We start from the raw sequence: 22,361 nt of genomic DNA, 5'->3' as shown, positions 1-22,361 counted from the left end.
TGAAACCTTGACTCACCGAACAGGCATTTAGTTTCACCCTTTTTCTTGGTTTGATCGAGTTTCACAGCTCGTCTAGAACTTTTTATTTAAATACAAAGCACGGTCTCAACTTCCTGGAAATCAAATGATTATTCCGTGTAATTAAAGCACACAGCCACTTCGTTTTGATATGGGGTACTCTAGCAGGAAATGTTCGCGAGGGCCTGCTAGAATTAGCAAATTCATTAGAGACCACCTTTTTAACTGTTGGGCTGTTTTATTTGACTCGGTGTGGATTACTGTTATAATCAAACGAATCCTTGTGATGCTATCTTTCCCTCCCATCACACCACTTAGTGCATCCATGTAACTGCTCTAGGATTACAGGAGTTGTAGGTATATTGTTACCCGGAGGATTAGATAGAGGCAGAGAGTGTGTTTCTCTAACTCACCAAGCTGGCGGTATTAACAGCCATACTTATTATGTCTGTAAAGAAAAATCTGCTAGCTATAATAGCCAGTTCTGAAGACTCTACGGTTATATCAGCCCTTCATGAAACTATTATCTATTCCTCTGTAGCCTGAGCAGACCACACCCCTATTCAGTTATAACAGACTTCCCTTTTTTTCACTCTCTGATGGTATGTTTATACACTTCTAAACCCACCAGCCAATTCCTCCAAATGTAACAGACCAAAGTTAAAATCACTCATTTTATTATGTTAATTTTATTTCATATATCCAGTCTAAGCATCCATAACATAATGTATTTGCTCAAATTTATTAAGCTATTTGAGAATAGGCTTAGAGATAACCTCTCCTGACCTTTGATGTTAATGTTTATTCCTTTTATTAAAAAAATACATAATTGGTCTCAAGGATTATAGTCTTGGTGAATGGGCAATGCATGTCATATGAACATGAAAAAGTATGATATTAAGACTATATAAACTAGTATAATGTACACTCGGCGTTTAAAAAGCAAACATCTAAAGTTAACTGTTATATTGCTACCTTCACACATATTTACTCTTCTTTACTTCCCTCTATTAATCAAATTTTATGCTTTCTTTAAATCTAGGTATTTATTTCAATTCTGTTTTATCTTCTCGATGACTATATTGCAAAATATTCATGAGAATTATCCACACTTTAGATGGCATCCGTGATATCAAAATTTGAATATTATCTGAAGGTAGCACTAATCGGTATTTTCCAGGAGCAGTGTTGGGTTTGCCCTGGTACAACCACTTTTTTAGGTTCTTTTACCAGTTGTCTCTAATAGCTTACTCCTACCAGGGTAAGTTTATGGTCACAGAACAACTCAAGAGCAATGGGTCCACACAGGCGTCTATTTTAGCAGGATGGTATGGTGAATTACAGGCACCGGATTTAAATAGACCTGGGTTCAGATCCCAGCTCTGCTACTTACTAGCTGTATGATCTCTGGCAAGGTTTTTTTTTTTTACTCCTTTGTGCTTCCAATCTCTCAGCTATAAAATGGAAGTGATCACGGGCTTGTTGTAAAGATTAAACTTTTTCTTCAAAGGTTTAAAATTATGTTATGCAGACCTCTTCAAACCCATGACTTAGAAAACATCAAGTGCAGTTAGTTAGCCTTGAGTTTTTCTTCATATTTTAATTTTATATGAGGGCAGTGGTTGCAAATTAAGTTGTTTTTTTTTTTTTTTTTTTAATTTTAGCCTCAGACAGCACTAAATCCTCATCCAGTCTAGTGATGGTGCCTTCAGTTATTCCCAAGTATAACAGAGGCCATGTCACAGACCATTAAAACCTGCACTTCTAGGCACATTTCTCTTATTTGCTTTTTGTGATACAAAGGGAGGAACATAAAAAGGAGAGAAACTTTTTAAGTAAACCCTACAACTTCTAGCTCTAACCCTGCAACCTTAACCTAACCTGCAACCTTAACCCAACCCTGAACCTACGTTCACTTATTTTATTATATTAGACCCTCTCCTCCTTCAACATGAATCATTAGCCACGAATTGGCATATATTTTACTTTAGGGTTATTGGGTGTTTTAATCCCAACTTACGAAGTTATCTGATTCAAAAAGCCTGAACACTCTCCCCCATGCCCAATTTAGCCGACTAAATTACAGATCGCCATGGATATGGGCTATACCCCTCCTGGAGCCTGCCTCTAGGATAGGAGAAGTGCCTCTCTTCTGGAATCCCAAAATATTCTGCACATTAATTACTGTGCTCATAATTGTAATTATCCAGTTATATGTCTGTTTGTCCCATGGCAATGCACCCCTTAAAGGCAGGAATCCTATCTTATCTTTGCATCCCAAGCACCCAGCAGGGTGCCCGGCACACAGCAAGCAGTAAATAAAGTCTGTTGAATAAATGATTTAACAGCTGAAAGAGTACTTACTGCAAATTATTGTTTTAATCTTCCTCTTCCATCTTTGGCGATAAACATTGGGGTATTTCTAAATCAGAAGGCATGAAAATAGAACAATAAGTAAATGTTAGGATTAATATTGAGGAAAGATGTCAACTGCACCTCATTCTTATAACTTAAAAAGAGGAAGATGGAGTTGGGGGCTAGGGGCAATCGCAAAGAAAGACAAACGCATATATTTGTAGTTATTTACCAGCTCCCAACTAGGCCAAGGTTATTCCTAGTTGGATACAGTGAACTATGGCAAGCCAAATAAGAATTTATCACAGAAAACTGCAAGAATGTCTGCCCAAAGGTTGTTTCCAGTGGGCCTTTGAAACAACTCTGATGTAAAAAAATACAAAAAGCAGACAGGGGGCTGTAAGTCTTTGGCTGGAGGATATTGATTCCTCCTCATGCAATGAAGCCTAAAGTCAAGTTATATGAATTCTCTGTTGTCTCTCCTTCCTAAAAAGGGCCAGTTTCTGAAAAGGAATAGAAATTGTAAACCAAAATGTCTGACGAGGCCAACCACACTAAGGGTTCTGTACACTTAAAACCTTCTTCTTCTTCTTTCTTTCTTTTTTGGATGCTAACAATAAAGGAGAGGGATTCAGGTAGAGAAAAGTGTACAGGTTGTGACCTAGGACACTGAGTCCCACCCCTCAATCTACCACGTGTGCCCTCGGGTAGCCACTAAGGTCTGTGCTCATTTCCCCAACTCTTGATTAGAGGTAGTGATGCTTCATCTCACTTGCAAGGACATCACAGGATTAAATAGATGGGCACAAAGAAAGACCCGAGGAAGGCAGAGAGGTGGTGTTATTATATCTGTCAGCGCGTGGGGAAGGGGAACCTTGTCCTGGGCTGCTTAAGTACTTCTGCCTAGGCCTGAGTCTTCTGTGCCAATGTGGCTTGCAGGTGGGGAAATCAGTGGCTTCAGCTGTGGGCAGCATTGATGGCTGAGGCAAAGAAAACGGTATGGAAGTGATTTTTTTTTTTTTTTTTCTGGGCTGCGCTTTGTGGCTTGCGGGATCCCGGTTCCCTGACCAGGGATTGAACCCCAGCTCTCCACAGTGAAAGCACAGAGTCCTAACCACTGGACCGCCAGGGAATTCCCGGAAGCAAATTTATACCAATAATATCTCTAGAATTGTAATATTTCACTGGTGAATAAGGAAGAAAAATTACCTTTTCTTAATAAGGTTCCTGTTCTCTGGTTAGCCAAAGAATGGTACACATGAAGAGGGGGACACTCATTCGTAAAAGTTTTTATAAAATGGTGATCTAAATTCAGAAAAGATCAGTGTTTTAGGTCTTGATCTCAAGAGCCACGTCAACAGGCCAAATTCAGGTGCCTTATCAGAAGTGCCATAAACCTTAAAATCAAATGTCTTAGCTCACCTGCTAGGATGGCTACGATCAAAAAGACAGACACGGGGAGCATGAGTGAAAATGGAGCAATTGGTGGCATCACACACTGCTGGTGGGAATGTAAAACGGGGCAGCCGATTTGGAAAACAGTCTGACAGTTCCTCCCAAGGTTAAACATAGAGTTACCACGTGACCCAGCAATTCCACTCCTAGGTATGTACCCAAGAGAAATAAAAACATGTCCACACAAAAACCTGCACATAAATGTTCACAGCAGCATTATTTGTAATAGTCAGAAAGCAACCCAAATGTTCATCAACTGTTGAGGGGATGAATAAAATGTAGTGTATCTTTGTGATTGAATATTATTCGTCGATAGACTGGAATGAAGTAGTGACACATGGTACAACATGGATGAACCTTGAAAACATTAGGATAAGTGAAAGAAGCCAGACACACACAAAAAACCCCACATATTGTAAGATTCCATTTATATGAAATGTCCAGAAGAGGAAATTTATAAAGATGGAAAGCAGATTAGGGGTAGCCAGGGGTGGAGGATGGGGGGAAGGGGGGGGTAACTGCTGGTGGGTGTGGAGCTTGTTTTAAGAAGATGAAAATGATTTAAAATTAGATCCTAGTAATGGTTGCGCAACTCTGAAGACACCAAAAATCATCAGATCGTACGTATGTGAATTATCTCTCGACAAAGCTGTCTTTCAAAAAACGAATTAATGTTTTATGAAACAAACACAGAAAGGGACGACGGATCGCTACCCACTTGCTAATCTTGCCCCGTACTTTCCTGCTGCCTGTGGCGTTTAGCACCTGAAAACGATGCTCCTCCTCTTCATTCGGTGGAAATTTCTTGTATTAGCGGAGTTATATATTCTGTGCTTAAAGTGTGTTTTTGCTACAAAATTATGTTAAAAGAGCACTCTCCAGGTGTACCTTGGGAGGTTTCCCACGAGCGCCTGAGGTGACTGTACTGTTGGCTGAGCCATGAAGTGTTAGGTCAGACGGTGCAAACTGGCAGGCCTCTGGCTTATGTGACCCTCAGATGTGCCATTTGGTTAACATGGTGTTTTTAAAAAGTTGGATTTTTTTTTTCACATTAAAACAATCCAGATATTTGGCTTCTTTTGAAAAATCAGAGATCCGATAACCTTGGCTCCATGGCTGGGCAGGGTGACGATGCTGTTGAGTGAATAGGGGCCGCCTCCCTCAGAGGAGGTGTGTTCTGTCTTCTGCGCAGCCCCACTGTTCCCTAAGCATCTGGCCTGCCGTCTTGCCTGCCTGCCTCCTGCGGACATCTGAGTTTTGCCAGTCCTGAGTTGGGTCCTTAGAATTTCAGGACTACGACCTGTGATTCTGAAACGTTCTTCCTCAGAGACTCTTTTCGTAGGAAACACTTATTATCATCACACAGAACACAGAGTGGGAAACTGAACTAGAGGGATCCCTCAGGTGAGGAACAGACCATTTCTGGTGCTGTCACAGGTAGCATGTACTCCTGATGTGAAACAGAGAGTCTGGCTGTGCTGCAGAGGATGTCCTACAGCCCAGACAAAAGTAAGCTTTATTTATCATGTCTCTCCTATATGCTGAGCACTTTACACAGATAATTTTGTTTGGTCCTCACAGTGATCCTATAGGCCAGGATGCTTATCTCTCTTCTACAAATAATTCTAAGGAGGCTCAGAGAGATCCCTTAAGTTGTCCAAGGTCACACTGCTACTGAGAGAGTAATAGCAAACCCAGTTCTGACTCCAAAGCTGAAGTTTTCTCCACTAAGCCGCATGACCTTGCAGTTATTAGCCTAGCTAATAAAATAAAAAATGATCACATTTTCCCACCTAAATATAACCCATATCCTCAAGGGAATCTGACGTGAGTTTACAGCCTCAACTCTCAAGATTTTTGAATAGGACACATACATTTTGCATATATAAAACTTGAAAAAATGTATGGGAATTCCCTGCTGGTCCAGTGGTTAGGACTCCGAGCTCTCACTGCCAAGGGCCCGGGTTCGATCCCTGGTCAGGGAACTAAGATCCTACAAGCCGCGCGGTGTGGCCAAAACAAAACAAAACAAATTTATGGGACTTCCCTGACGGTCCAGTGGTTAAGACTTCACGCTTCCACTGCAGGGGGCGCGGGTTCGACTCCTGGTCAGGGAACTAAGATCCCACAAGCTGAGTAGTGTGGCAAAAACAACAAATAAACTTGAAAACAGTTTCATGAAACAATACCTACCATTGTGATGGAGTCTGACTTTTTTTTTCTTAAAATCCTAAGTTTACTTTCCAACCTGCCAATGGGCTCTGCAGTTTGCAAAACATTGCATTAAAGCCCGAGTAAGGAAGCCCCGTTTCCCATCAAGGGTAACTTCAGCCCTAAGTGACAAGTGTGGGTGCTGCCAGCTGATGGGATGGGACTGAAGGGAGGAAAGGCCAGGACAGATACCTGGAATCCAGGACCTGCGGCCAGAGCTCCCGAGCACACTCAAGGAGGCTGGTGCCAAAGCCGTTGACCGTCCCAAGTCCAGAGAAACAGTCTGGAGACAGGAGAGGGGAGTGCCTTGCTCTGCCTGGGAGATCAAGACAAAATCAGGCGCTCCCGGCCTCCAGGAAATGCAAAGAAGACATCTGAAAATCCCCCGAGGCCTAGGAGAGAAATCCTAGCAGACCTGATAAACACCTTCCTCACCTGGGTGGGGTTCACCACCTTGGATTTGTCTTTGTCAGAGGCCAGGCAGCAGGAGTCTCTCTGCCAGGGGAAGCTGCACCGATGGGAAGATGGCCTCAGCTCCCCAAAAGACAGCCTTTTTGTTTAAAACACAGCACCCAAAATGGCTTGTGGGCTAATAGAAGGTGACTGCCAACCCATACCTGTTGTTCATGAAGGTGTTAAAAGAAAAATCAGCAACAATGAAAAACCTGTATGCTTATTTTGAAAGGTTGCTGTTGATCCTTGTTCTGAGGTTTCCTTTTGCTTTCCAAGAACGGAAATAAGGAAGTAGGAAGGAGATAGCATGATTTAGTATATTCTAACAAAAGTACTACCAGCAAATTGATAGTCACATTGAGGAACAGAACTCTGCCTTGGAAACATTCATGGCATTTGACCAGTGATTTTGCTTCAAAAAATACTAAGAAAATAATCAGAAATAAGTAAAAGGCACAAAGATGTGAATAAGAATATTAATTGCAGAATTATCTATAATGTGTCAACAACCCAGATGTTCAATGAGAGTGGCTTGGTTTAATAAGTTTTGGTCCATCCTCATGACGGATTATGCCACTATCAAATTGTTATGAACACTAAATTTAATGCCACGTAAAAATATTCATATTACCTTATCATGACAAAAACTATTTTCAGAAGGAGCCCTGGTTTGAAAGAAAAGTGTGTATGTGAATCCAACAAAGATTGGAAGAATATACTAAAAAACATTAGTAGTATTTATTTCAGGTGAAAGGTAAGCTTGGTTTTCTCCTTAGACTCTTCAGTATTTCCTTAGTTTTCTACAATTTATGCTACTTCTAAAATTAGAAACAAAAAGTCCAATTTTTTTTTTTTTTTGCGGTATGCGGGCCTCTCACTGCTGTGGCCTCTCCTGTTGCGGGGCACAGGCTCTGAACGCGCAGGCTCAGCGGCCATGACTCACGGGCCCAGCCGTTCCGCGGCATGTGGGATCTTCCCGGACCGGGCCACGAACCCGCGTCCCCTGCATCGGCAGGCGGACTCTCAACCACTGCGCCACCAGGGAAGCCCAACTCCAAGTTTTTAAGAGAAGAAATTTGCTAATAGAAGACTGAAAGATTTAGATGATTTAAAGAAATTCAGACCTCGTCGTTACTCTAGAAATTCTTCCCCGTAAAGAGATATACACTATATATAAAAGTCATGCACATTTACCACGGCCCTAAAGTTAAGATGTCTCCACTGTCATCCAAATACAACCACCCTGTTAACACAAATCAAAATCAGGTATGTGCTAGGGGGAAAGTATCAGTGTTTACATGAAAACCTTGTTACCTCTCATCACTACTGCTGTATCTTCTTTAATCACTATTCCTTCTTTTCCCGTAATTCAGTCCTGAGTCATCTTCTCTCTGCTTCTCTGCTCTCTTAGAGACCCCCGTGACCAACTCCACATGGAGTTTTAACCTCCATTTCTATGTAAATGACTCTAAGTTTCCCTTTCAGCCTTAGGCTCTATCCTGGACCCCACCGTGTACCAGTTTCTCAAAGCTCACAGGTTTGCTCTCTAAGCCAGACCCCTTTCTGATTTCCCTACTTGCCGACTTCCCACACCAGCTCCAATTCTAGGAGTCTAATTCCCCTTCTTCCTCTTCCCTCACATCAAATTCCGTAACATCTATGTCACAGTACTTTTGAATCAACGCCCCACACCTTTATTTTCATTTCTATTGCCCCCAACTCTAGTTCTGGCCTTTGTTATTTTGTGGTTAGGAAGAGTGGCTTTGGAACCAGACACTACTAGGTTAAAATCCTGGCCTTTGCACTAGCTAGCTGTGTTACCTTGGGCAGAGTGAATTAACTTCTCTGAGGCTCAGCTGCTTTTGTAAAATGATAGTACCCCTTTCAAAGGGAAGTTGTGAGTTTAAATTAGCTCATATACATAAAGAGCTGAGCCTAGTATGCAAATCGCTTAGAGTTCTGTAAATGAGCACCAGATGTTGGCTGTTTATTTTAGATTATTTTAAAAACTGGTATTATTAATATTTTCCTAATGCATAAAGCTCCACCACTGCTTAAAAACTTTCCATTTAATTACAACATTTTCTCCCCAATTAACTACAAAATCCTCACCTGGCCTTCAAGGCCTTCCCTAGTCAGGCAGAATGTCTCCCTTGCTTTCCCTCCCACTGCTCTCCTAATTTCCAATCAGACTGGACCTTGTACTTTCCTCCTTTCGAGCTTCTGGCCACACTTTTGCTTTGTAGCGTCCTTCCCCCACCTGTGCTGCTAAATCCAACCTGTCCTTTAAAACTTCCCCAACCGTTTCCAGTTCTCAACTTGATGAGCCTTCTTTCATTTCTGAGCTCTGTCACTTTTGGTTGTACCTTTCTAATGGCTTTTATAGTGTTATAAATATAATGACAATAGATTATTATATATTTTATAACCTATATAAATATATTACATATTATGTTGTTTTACACATCTTTGTTTCTCCAGCACTCTTTGCCCATCACAGGTACTCAGTAAATGATAGCTGAATGTCAAGGTGAGGTTCGATTTTCTGTCCACACCTATCACACCGTTGATACTCAATTTTAATAAACCATGTCTACTATTCCCTTCCCTTCATAGATTGAATTACATCCTAGCGCGACATGGAGCAAAACCTATTGTTGTGTTGTCATCTTCGTTGGTCAAAATCAGTGGATATTGGCAACTTTATGTAGTTATTAAATTCTATTCAGGTTGGCCCCTATCCTGACGATCTGGGGCAATGGTTTGATGAACTGCTGTTTTAACAGATTTTCTTTCTTGCTTTTTACTGTGTAAGGTTGCTATAGTTCAGAAGCTTGTAAATATATTTATTTTTTAAATTCCCAGATCTTACGAAAAGTCCTTAAAGTCAAAACAGTAACACCAGGTTTCTAATTGGTTGCATTCATGTGGCAGATTTTGAGGTTAACCCACTTTTTTCCTGCATATTACCAGATATCACAAAAATTCATAAACTCCCCCAAAATGGTACTCCTTGTGTAGCAAATTCATTTTGGCACCAAAATGGGCGCCATCGAAGAATTCAACAAATTCAATCTAGGTTTTTCATTTGGGTAAAACCAGTTCAGATTTGCCTGAAACCACTCCAGATTTATTGGGAGCAGTATGGGTGACAAGGATTCTCTGGGTGGAGCTGGCAGTGGTGGGACAGGGGAAGTCTAGCAAGGCGGACCTGCAAGGCCCCAGCAGGGACCGGCTCTCCTGTCTTTTGGTCACTCCCACCCGCTGCTAGGGTTTCTAGCCCCAGCGCTCCACGCTCCCTCCCTCCCCAGCCTCATTCCTCCCCGCCCGCGCCCTACCAACAGCAGTTCCTGCTTCACAAACACAGTACTTAAAGCACCTAGTTCCTGGGATTTATACTTGCCAAGTGGCTGTGAGGAACAAGTTTTTCTCAAGCCCAGGCATCAAAAGGCACTTATTTCAACACTTCAGGGAAAAACAGTAACTAAGAAAATCAATAATCTCACCTGAAGCAGAAGAACGGATTTTTGTCAGGCTCTCTCTAAGGTTTCCTGCCCATCTTTTAAAAGAAGCGTAATACTAGTCTCTTGAATCTTTCTTCGTCTTGTGTGTTCTTACCTTACCTAAAGAAATGTAATCTTTTTGCAGATAGAAACTATATCCTGACCTAAATATTATATGGTAACAAGGTGTCTTTAAAAGCTACATGTTTCCTAAAGATAATTAGAAGATTCAAAGAATATCTTTACGTGGCTATAAATTCTTCAATGGCTAAAATCGAGCCTCCTATCTTTTTCAAAGGGTTTTTTTTTTTTTTTTTGATGGAGCAAAAGAACACAAATGAGATTAGAGGAGGAACTGCTAGAGCAACAGAAGGAAAGAATGCCAAAGAGGGGAAGGGGGACGGCTACCAAAGTAGAAGCCAGTGTCAGAGTGTTCCACTCACAAATGTTCCCTGAATCTATCCAACATCTAAGAAAGTTAGCCTGAGGCGGGTTGGGAGCCCTAAACGCAAGGCTTAGATGCTATCTAAAACCAGAAAGAGTAGTAAGAAAGAATGTACATGCATATCTCCCAAAGCAGAAAGATCTGAAGAGGACTCAAGGCAGAAGACCCGCATTTTTCTACAGTGAGCTGCCGATCGCATCATAGCTTGGAACTCTAAGATTCAAGGACAGACAGGTGGAGCCGAGTCAGCCTACGAAGGGAGGGAAGCCACTGTCTTACTCATGAGCCTGGTATTCCCGCTCAGTTCAAGTATTCTTATTCTTAACTGTGCTACCAAAGACCCATACGATTGTCACAAGCCATAGGTTAACATTTGTAGTTGAGAAAGAACCGATGTTAGACACTTGAAAGAGCTTTTAGGCAAAACTTACACTTAGAAAAGTTCCCAAGTTTAATTCGGATCCCTTCCCCCTCCTCTCTTCTTTCCCTTTCTCTTCCTTTCTCTCTGTTGCCTAAGAAATTTTAAAAAACAACAACAAAAAAAACCCACCCATTTTAAAGTATTTATTTATTTGTTTTTTGGCTGCTCAGCACGTGGGATGTTAGTTTTCCGACCAGGGATCGGACCTGCCCCCTCCTCCCTCCTCGCATTGGAAGCGCCGAATCTTACCCGCTGGACCGCCGGGGAAGCTCTCAAACCCTCCCATTTGTTAGCGAGCCAGTAAAGGGAAGGGCAGCGCGGGGCTTCTCGCATCAGAGTGAGAAGGCAATGATGTTCAGGGGTCAGTGTCCATGGATGGGGGTGGGGCGGAGGGCAGAAACTAATACTTACCGGGCATTTACACGTGCTAGGCACCGAAAATGCTTTTACCTCCTTGTAATTCTCGCAGCAAGTCCTTGGCGTGGGTGCTACTTTTCTTATTTTACGGAGCAGGAAATTAAGGTCGCCTAGGCTGACCCACTTAGTCTCTCTGACTCCAAAGCCCAACCCCTTTACATGACGTCCGGCGTGGATGTGTCCTTATGGTCTCTGCTTTGGCGCTAAAAACCAACAATCTCAAAAAGATACATTCCAAAGGGAGCAAAATGACAGCTGTAGCCAAAATTGTGCAGTACTGCTTCCTTCTAGGGTCTGTGTGGGAAGTGAGAAAACTCATGTTCTTTACCAATTATTGAGAAATTTCAACGGAACATTTAAGAGGTCAGAGAATCTCCTCAAGGGGTAGCGCCCCAGAACTCTTTTTTTTTTAAAATAAATGTATTTATTCATTTATTTATTTTTGGCTGCGTTGGGTCTTCGTTGCTGCGCGCAGGCTTTCTCTAGTTGCGGCGAGCGGGGGCTACTCTTCCTTGTGGTGTGCGGGCTTCTCACTGCAGTGGCTTCTCTTGTTGCGGAGCACGGGCTCTAGGCACACGGGCTTCAGTAGTTGTGGCGAGCGGGCTTCAGTAGTTGTGGCGCAGGGGCTCAGTAGTTGTGGCTTGCGGGCTCCAGAGCGCAGGCTCAGCAGTTGTGGCGTACGGGCTTAATTGCTCCACGCATGTGGGATCCTCCCGGACCGGGGCTCAGACCTGTGTCCCCTGCACAGGCAGGCGGACTCTCAACGACTGCGCCACCAGGGAAGTCCGCCCCAGTACTCTTGACCCAAAGGTGAGCGGGCCACGTAGGCACAGAAAACCTACTTCATTCTTAAAATAGTCCCTCATCATTCTGACTCCTCCAGGATTGGGAAACTCAGCACTGCGTTAAGGTGGCCCTGAGAATCAAGGCTTCATCCAGCTTTGCACTCAGCAGTAGAAACCTCTCCTGGCCATCTCTAGCTCAGCAGCCCGGCCCAGAAACCTGAATTGCATCATTGATTCCTCCCTTTCCCTAACTGCCAACAATCAACAAATCATCGAGTCCTGTGGTCTCTACCTCTTTCATTTATGTGTCTGATCCACCCACTTCCCTCCTTTCGAAGAGCACCATCTTAGCTGAACCTATGGTCTCCTGCTTGGTTTACTTCAACAACGTACCTAACGTCTCTGGGCCTTAGCCTTAGAAAACGCCAAGTGATTTTTCTAAAGTAAATAAGATAATATGATCACGATATTCCCCTACTTTAAAAATCCTTCTATGACTTCGCACTGCCTTCAGGAGAACGTTCAAACATTTTAGCAGAGCATCGCGTTCAGCATCTGTTGATAGACCCAGCCCCGCGCTCTGAGCTCCCACTGTCTTGAGCCACCGGGCGGTCCTAGACTGTGTGCTTCTTCAGGTTCTTATTCCTTCGATCAGGATAATTCTCCACGGACCTGCCTCCTGCCTGTCTTTCAGCTTAAACATCTCCACTCTGAGAAGCCTCCCCTGACCACCCCACTCTGAGCCCACTCCTCCCCTGGCATCCTCACCCAGGCCTGCAGCTGCCCATGTGTGTAGCCATCTAGTCTGCAAATCTCTCAAGGGCAGGGTGAGCTTTACTCACCATTTTTCTTGGCATCTAGCCTAGTGCTTGGCCTATAGGACCCACTCAATCCATGAGTAAATGCTTAAATGTGACGGAGTGGGGAAAGTAATGAAGAGATGTGAGTCTAATCATGACTTTGCTACCAACTCCTGTATAACCTGCCACTAAAATTCACGTTAAAACAAAATGCTAATGGTACGAACTACTCTGTATAAAATAAATAAGCCACAAGGATATATTGTAGAGCACACGGAATATAGCCAATATTTATAATAACTATAAATGGAGTATAATCTATAAAAATTTTGAGTCACACACACACACAAAATGCTAAGTTTTCCCACCCTTCAGGTAGGATCTGCATCTCATTCCTCACCCACCATCCCCCACCAACTGCTACCCTCTCCCAGGGAGTAGGATGAGTATGAGAGTTTTTTTTCAACATTTGGAAGAATAACATAAGGACTTTCCTGGTGGCGCTGTGGATAGGACTCTGCACTCCCAATGCAGGGAGCCTGGGTTCGATCCCTGGTCAGGGAACTAGATCCTGCATGCATGCCACAGCTAAGGAGCTGGCGAGCTGCAACTAAGACCTGGTGCAACCAACTAAATAGATATAAAAAAATGTTTAAATAAAATGGAAGTGGAAATATATGATACAACTTTCAATTCTGTAGATGATTCTCCTTCCAGGTGATATTCAAGGGGATAAACAACCAAAAGATCTCACAAAGCTCTGTGAAATGTGCAAAAAGTGGGAGATATGTACTCATGTGGCAAACAGTAAAATATTGGGGGTAAAGTTTCAAATGTTTATAAGATGATGGACTCTGAATTCCTATTTATAACACAGGAAAGGCATCTTGGGAGGGATTGTGGGCAGCCCCCCAAAGACACAAACTCAGTATGCTGCTGCTGGCACAAAACCACCCGACTGTGGGGTAAACAGTAAACACCATTATCCTGCCTTGAGTTCGGATTACTTCCTTCAGGGCTGAGGTCTCTCTTAGAGATAGGTAACAAAAATAAGAGCATCTTCAGACCTTGTTGGAAAGTTTATAAATGTAGATTTATAAAGAGAAGAAAAAGGGACTTCCCTGGTGGTCCAGTGGTTAAGAATCTGCCTTCCAATGCAGGGGTCCCTGGTCGGGGAACTAAGATCCCACATGCCTTGGGGCAACTAAGCCCGCAGGCCACAACTAGAGAGCCGCAACAAAGACCCAATACAGCCAAAGAAAGAAAGAAAGAAAGAAAGATTAAAGAAAAAAAAAGACAATAGATCTGTAATCATGGGATAAACCTACAAGACTAGAAATAGAGGTATTTCCTTAAAGTTGAACCAAAGTAATGCAGGGGCAATTGTGGGGGAAATAGTATCATACGATATTATTTTACTATTTATTTATTTATTATTTACTTGGTTGTGCTGGGTCTTAGTTGCGGCAGGTAGGCTCCTTAGTTGCAGCTCACGGGCTCCTTAGTTGCAGCTCACGGGCTCCTTAGTTGTGTCATATGATATTATTTTAAATACTATTTTCTATTTACTGAACTATTCAGTAGAGTTTAAAGAAGACTCATGGTGTTTTAGAACACGGTTGTAATCAAATCCAGACCCCAATGTTTTAAAGGAAGGCCCAGAGAAGGTAAATGCCCAAGATCATACCTTACCATATGACAGAGCTACAGAAAGAACCCACGACTCCTGACTCCGAGCCTAATTAATGCTTTCCTTTAGATTATTTAATACAAAAACACTGTGACGGATGATTGAGGCCCAAAATAGAGAAATTGGAGACAGTGCCAGATAAACATACTGTTAAGGAAAACCAGAATGGCGTGTGCAGTAACCCTCAACGTTTGAGGCTGACGCGGTAGAGGGCAACCATGTTTTCTCACAAAGTAGCCTTTTGTGCCACTGTCAGAGGCAGGAGACTGGCCTGGCTGATCTGCTGAGCTAAACCCATCTGACTTGCTTACTCAGACCACCTATTCTCTGAACTCTGATGATGCACACTGCGCACAGGGGCAGTGCCCAAGATGGTTCACTCTGTTGCATTCCCTTCAAGGTTGGATGTCCATGCCAATCCCAGCCCCTCTAGGAATGTTGAGGTCAGTGGAATTCTACCAACACTTGCAGGGTGGGGAGGGGAGACAGCTGCCAGTGGAAGTGGTATGGAGGACGGGAGGGCCGAACATCCCAGAAAAGCCGACTGCTGCCTCTGCCGGGAGCCTGGTGGTCAGAATGCTTAGTACCCAGGAAGCCTGGGAGCGGGAAATATCTGAAGTATTCCAGTTCTCCCCTCTTGGCACTGCAGAAGCAAGAGAAAATAAAGCAGGGGAACCTGTTGGACTAGACCATCAAGGCCGCTGGCTTGTTGTTGGCGGCCGCCACCTGCTAGAAGGGGCCTGATGGTTCTTCCGAGCAGAAAAGAGAGTGAGGACCAGAGAGACCCGAGCAAGCGAGCGCGATGCCGATTTGCCATGATGTGTAGGGAAGCGCTTGGGCAATGCTCGCTGTGAGAGACCAAGCTTGAGCCTGGTCCTTCTGGGCTGGGGTGACCCGTACAAGTGCCCAAACGACATCATCGTGGGGAGAAAAGGAAGCAGCTCGAACAGAGAGAGAAATACTTCGGCAGAGGCGTGCAGCTGAGGATCAGATTCCAAAAGCTTGTCTCGGGGGGAAAGAAAGAACACAAACATTTCACCTTCTGAAATGCTGGTCTTCTTTCCTCTGGGTCATTTTATGTTCATGAAAAGATGGTTCTAATGGGAAAAATGGGATACGAGGAACAGGACAGAGAAAGATACGAGTGCGGGGCTGAAGGACAGAAATGCAGATGAGTGAGAGACGTGTGGGTGCCTGTTTTGGGGAGAGATCTCGGTATCCTTCCCTCTGACACCCTGCAGGATTAGGAAGTGGCTGTTTTCAACTATGTAGAACATCTGTCTACTAATAACCTCTACCCTGAAGAGGCCTGTGTCCCCGGCTCACCAGGCCTGAGTTCTGCACTCAGTGAGGTTTTTTTTTTTTTTTTTTTTTTGCGGTACGCGGGCCTGTCACTGTTGTGGCCTCTCCCGTTGCGGAGCACAGGCTCCGGACGCAAAGGCTCAGCCGCTCCGCGGCATGTGGGATCTTCCTGGACCGGGACACGAACCTGTGTCCCCTGCATCGGCAGGTGGACTCTCAACCACTGCGCCACCAGGGAAGCCCACTCAGTGAGTTTTGAGTTTAGCATTTTACCTCTGTGTCTTCACCTGCAAGGAGTGGGATTAAACATTCAGCCAAGAGCAGACCACAGGAGATGGCTTTGTTGGACACACTTCTAGAGGTGATGACCAAAAGGGATGCTCTTTCCCCCACATTTTTCTCAGGGAGGGGCTGGGATTCATGTGCATTTATGCAGAAATTTGCAGAAAAAATAAGTATTCAAATTGAATTCTGACTTGGTGATTTCTAACAACCTATATATAAACTTTGTGTAACTCAATATCTAAGACATAAGGTACTTATCTTTTCATTGTAAGAAAGAAGCTAAATGACTTTTTTTCCTTCTTACCATTCCCTCCCCCCCTCCATTTTCTTTGCAAAAGCTGCCATATCTATTTTATTTTATGGTCTAAAAACAGTTGTATCACATTTGGTATTCCACAAAGAGGAAACGGAAAAAATTATTAAAAAATGAAGAAAAATAGGACTGCTTGCTTAGAAAATAAGATGTATGAACCCTTAAGAATGGGAAAACACCAGCTACTATGGCAGAGAGAAGACATTTTTGCCAAATTTAGAACCCACTTGAAAATCACGGGTTCTAAGTTTAGAACTGAACTAAAAAACTTGAGCTCACATTGCATTTGGCATTCGTTAAAAAAAATTCTAAAATACTAATTAAAGGAAAAAAAATTTATTCTCTTAGTAATCCTAGAAGCTGGGAATTATTTTCAAACAAATTCTTTATTGGCTCAATAGACTGGCCTGCACTTAGAAAAGAAACATCTTTTTTCTAATTAAATTTTCCTTACAAAATAATGATTTAAAATCAAGAGGGAAGGCACTTTGCCAAAGTCTTTAAAGAGTTACAGAATTGTTGTGTAACCTTTGAACACAAGCAAATATACCAGGTGGTCGTGCAAACTTTATGTTTATATATTAGATGGAAGTAGTTATATCTACTGCTGATAAACTAAATAATAAAAACGCAATAAAATTGGAAACTATCACTCTAAACAAAACAAACTCTTATTTTAATTTTCTAATTTAGATGCTAAGCTAGTAATTGCAACATCATCAAGAAATGGATCAGAATTGCTGCTATGGAGGTAACTATAAAAAGTTCAGACTCAAAAGGTCCAAAGAAGTAAATCAAGAACTAGTAGTGGATAGACAATGTTCAAAATGCATCCACTGGCTTAACATGATTTCAGACAGCTAACAACTTTTCTAATGATAGAAAACGTCTTATACTGTCTTACACACACACACACTCACTGACACACATCTATAGATATAGATATATAGATAATACCTTGAGAACCTGAATTCAAATAATTAGACAAAAGGTTAAACATGAATATTCAGTGCAATATATGCCACGGCAAACACTAAAAATCACAAACGTTGGGGAAATTTTTTTTTTGCTTTCTGTTTATTGCCGTGGAATCTAAATACTTTTTTTTTTTCCTAAATACATTTTTAAGTGACTTTAGGGGCAGGTTTAGCAACTGGTGAACTTGACACTTTTTTTTCAGGAAGCTCATTAACTCACCAGTTCAAAACCCTATAACTTTAATTTCCAGGCACTTTCAGAAACTCTTGTTGAAGGACGTCAGATTGATTCTTGAGTTGACTGACTTTATTTTTCTTACCAATTTAAGCTGTAAAAGCAAAAAAAACACCAAACCCCAGAACACTGCATATGTAAATGAGAAAGGATTTGTCTAGGATATAATTTTAAATTTACTTGTTATTACATAAGCATAGGTAAGCAGACATCATGCAGTTCTCCTAATAGCACGTGTAGCTCTCATTAAGATACGGGACAGAGGTGACCATTTCTAAGATGTGTGCGGAAATCAGAATACGAACTTAGATCCCCTTGGTCCACTGGGTCACACACTTCTGAATCCATGTTCTTCAGCCATCTTTCTCTCCTTTTAAATGAGCCACTAAAACTGAATTTCATAGTCTCTTCTATTATGTCTTCAAAATTGCCCTCATATTTATTTAAAATTCTTGTTTATAATAAATTTAATATCTTGGACCAGTTTCCTTCTTTCCTCAGGTCTTGATACCTAGATAAATGGAGGGAAATAAGAGAGAACCTCTGTGGTAACCGAAAGTATTTCTTGAACCTCTGTGAGGTGGGAGGAGCCCTATTCTCAGATGGTGGTTGAATCCATGTCTGTGAAGGATTTGCTTTTCTCGGAGTCTAGAGACAGAAAGGCCCACACATCTACACCAGTGCCAGGGAAACCCGGCCGGTGATCCTGGTGCCCTGGAAGATGACTCTATGTGGCATGAATAGGACCAAGAAAAAGCCGAGTAGCCTGCTGATGTCCGGATTCCTCATTGTCTTTGCAGAGACAGCTCCCAGATCCTTAAGGTGTTTTCCAGGCATCTTCATTTCTTCCTCCTGTAAGTTTTCCCACAGAAATAACACATGAATAAGTTTAGTAAACAATTAGGGAGCCCAAATACTTGGTGCCATTGTGCATTTGACCAAGTCTAAACCCAAGTTTTCGTATTTTCCTTTGCCTTATAATTGTAGGTCTTGGCTCTAATTCTAGCCCGTAAGAAATATGTATTTCAATCCAGAATTTAAGAACTGAAGAGCAAACTTGATGGCGGTAGGTAGGCTTTCCTGAAGAGAGATGCTTTTCTCCGTGGGCTGGGCAAAGATATATTGCTGATATTCAGCAAAAAAAAAAAAAAGAAAAAAAAAGCTCCAATATCCTATTTCAAACATCTTATTAGATACCTCCACCTGGAACAGAACAGAGACTCCAGAATGAGACCCACATGTATATGGTCACTGATTTTCAACAAGGGTAGTAAGACAGTTCAGTGGCAGAAAGGAAAATCTTTTCAACAAATTCTGCTGAAACAACTACAGACCCACTGGGGAAAAAATGAACAGTGACCCTTACTTCACATAATACACAAGAATTAACTCAAAATGAGTGATAAACCTAAATGCGAAACGTAAAACTAGTAAAGGTCTAGGGCTTCCCTGGTGGTGCAGCGGTTGAGAGTCCGCTTACCGATGCAGGCGACATGGGTTCGTGCCCCGGTCCGGGAAGATCCCACATGCCGTGGAGCGGCTGGGCCCATGAGCCATGGCCGCTGAGCCTGTGCGTCTGGAGCCTGTGCTCCGCAACGGGAGAGGCCACAACAGTGAGAGGCCCACGTACCGCAAAATAAATAAATAAATAAATAAAACTAGTAAAGGTCTAGAGTTAATCAGAGGGAAAAAAATCGACTCAATATTGAAGGAGGCAAAAGTGTCTTACAAGGGACACAAAAACAAAATTTCATGCAAAAGAAAATTGATAAACTGAACTTTATCAAAATTTAAAATTTGCTCTTAGAAAGATATTGTTAAGAAAAGATAAAGCATAGAATGGAAAATATTTACAATACATAAATCTGATAAAGGGCTGGTATCCAGAATATATAAAGAACTATTATGGCTCAGCAAGAAGACAACCAAGGCAATATTTTAAATGGGCAAAGATTTGAACAGACACGTCACAAAAGAAATTACATCAATGTCTGATAAGCACATGAAAAAGTGGTCAACATCATTAGGCATCAGGAAAGTGCAAATCAAAACCACAATGAGATACCACTACACACCAATTAGAAAGGCTAAGGTTAAAAAGTTGATAATACCAAGTGTTGAGGAAGATGCTGAACTGCTGATAAGAATGTAAATGGTACAATCACTTTGGAAAACTAAGAGTTTCTTTTTTTTTTTAAACCAGAAATTAAAAAAAAAATGTATCTATGTGTGTAGTTTTGGCTGTGTCGGGTCTTCGTTGCTGCACGCGGGCTTTCTCTACTTGCGGCTAGTGGGGGCTACTCTTCATTGTGGTGCGCGGGTTTCTCATTGCGGTGGCTTCTCTTGTTGCAGAGTACAGGCTCTAGGCATGCAGGCTTCAGTAGTTGTGGCACGCAGGCTTCAGTAGTTGTGGCACGCAGGCTTCAGCAGTTGTGGCTCGCGGGCTCTAGAGCACAGGCTCAGTAGTTGTGGCGCGGGGCCTTAGCTGCTCTGCGGCATGTGGGCTTCCTGGACCAGGGCTCGAACCCGTGTCCCCTTCATTGGCAGGCAGATTCTTAACCACTGCGCCACCAGGGAAGTCCAAAACCAGAAATTTTTTTCAAATTTATTTATTTATTTATTTTTATTATTTGGCTGCGTTGGGTCTTCGCTGCTGCGTGCGGGCTTTCTCTAGTTGCTGCGAGCGGGGCTACTCTTCATTGCGGTGCGTGGGCTTCTCATTGTGGTGGCTTCTCTTGTTGTGGCGCACGGGCTCTAGGTGCGAGGGCTTCAGTAGCTGTGGCGTGTAGGCTCACTAGTTGTGGCTTGCAGGTTCTAGAGTGCAGGCTCACTAGTTGTGGCGCACGGACTTAGTTGCTCCACGGCATGCGGGATCTTCCGGGACCAGGGATCGAACCCGTGATCCCTGCATTGGCGGGCAGATTCTTAACCACTGCACCGCCAGGGAAGTCCTACTAAGAGTTTCTTAAAACGGTAAACATGCAACCCTGTCATTCAACTCCAAGGTATTCACCCAAGAGAAATGAAAACAGGTGTCTACACAAAGACTTCACTGGAATGTTCATAGTAGCTTTATTTGTAATAGCCCCAAACTAGAAACAAACCAAACGCCCAATAGCTAATAAATGGATAAACAAGCTGTGAAATATCCATACAGTGGAGCATCAGTTAGTAATAAAAAGGAATACCTACTGATGCAGACAACAACATGGGTGGTTCTCAGAATCATGCTGTGTGAAATAAGTCAGATACAGAAAAACCACATACCATGTAATTCCATCTGTATAAAACTCTAGAAAATGCAAACTAACCTGTAAGTGGCAGAAAGCATACCAGTCCTTGTCTGGGGGAGGGTTGGGATAATGGAAATGTTCAGTATCTTGGCTGTGACGGATTCATGGGTACATGTGGCTCTCAGAACTTTTTCAATTGTAGACTTTAAGCAGATGCAACTTATTGTGTAAAATTCAATAAAGTTGTTATTTACAAAATCTCCACCTGAATGTTCTTCAGGCCACTCAAACTTCACGTTTCTAAAACTGAGCTCATAATCTTCCCCTCCCAAGCTTATTTCTCTCTTTGGTTAATGTTCTCTTTCTTGGTTGAGGGCCTCATCATCTACCTGATCAGCTAAGCTAAACAGCTTGGTAACTACCTTCAGCCCTCCTTCTTCACACCTTTAAACCTTCTCAAATTTCTCTCTCTCCCTTTTTAAAAAATTCAGAAGTGTATTTTAAAAATTATGGTAAAACATACACAGCATGAAATTTACCATTTTAACCTCTTTTTTTGTTTGTTTGTGGGACGCGGGCCTCTCACTGTCGTGGCCTCTCCCGTTGCGGAGCACAGGCTCCGGACGCACAGGCTCAGCGGCCATGGCTCACGGACCCAGCCGCTCCGCGGCATGTGGGATCTTCCCGGACTGGGGCACGAACCCGTGTCCCTGCATCGGCAGGCGGACTCTCAACCACTGTGCCACCAGGGAAGCCCCATTTTAACCATTTTTATGTGTACAGCTCAATAGCATTAAGTACATTCACATTGCTGGGCAAGCATCACCACCATCCATCTCCAAAACGTTTTCATCTTCCAAAACTGAACCTCTGTCCCCGTTAAACACCAATTCCTCATTCTCCTCCTCCCCCAGTCCTGGTAACCAGCATTCTACTTCCTGTCTCTATGAATTTGACTATTCTAGGTACTTCATGTAAGCGGAGTCTGACGGTATTTGCCCTTTGGTGACTGCTTTATTTCACTAAGCATAAAGTCTTTAAGGTTCTCCATGTTGTAGCATGTGTCAAAACTGCGTTCCTTCTTAAGGCTGCATAATATCCCGCTGTATGCATAAACCACATTTTACTGATCCGTTCATCCGTCAGTGGATGGCTGGGTCATCTGTGACTCGGAAGGCCCGCTGCTACCGAAATAATGCTCTGGATTATTTCAGGGGTCTGTTAACTGGCCATCCTCGCCTACTTCTCTCATGCACCTTCTAATCTGCTGCCAGTGTGGTTTTTCTGTCCCTCCACTGCTCAAAGACTTCGTGTACAATTGCAAACTAAAATGGGATCACATGGCTAATGCTGTTCTGCAGACTTTTTCCCGTTCCACTTTTGACCACCTCTCATTAGCTGAAATTTCTTTATTTTAATCCAGTATATATTTCCTGGTCACGTCCTCCCATTTCTCCTAGTTC

This window comes from Delphinapterus leucas, chromosome 18 (assembly GCF_059928025.1).
Source record: "Delphinapterus leucas isolate spDelLeu-1000000601 "Yukka" chromosome 18, BTC_Dleu_Yukka2, whole genome shotgun sequence".
Classification (NCBI taxonomy): domain Eukaryota; kingdom Metazoa; phylum Chordata; class Mammalia; order Artiodactyla; family Monodontidae; genus Delphinapterus; species Delphinapterus leucas.
This window is presented reverse-complemented; position numbering follows the sequence as displayed.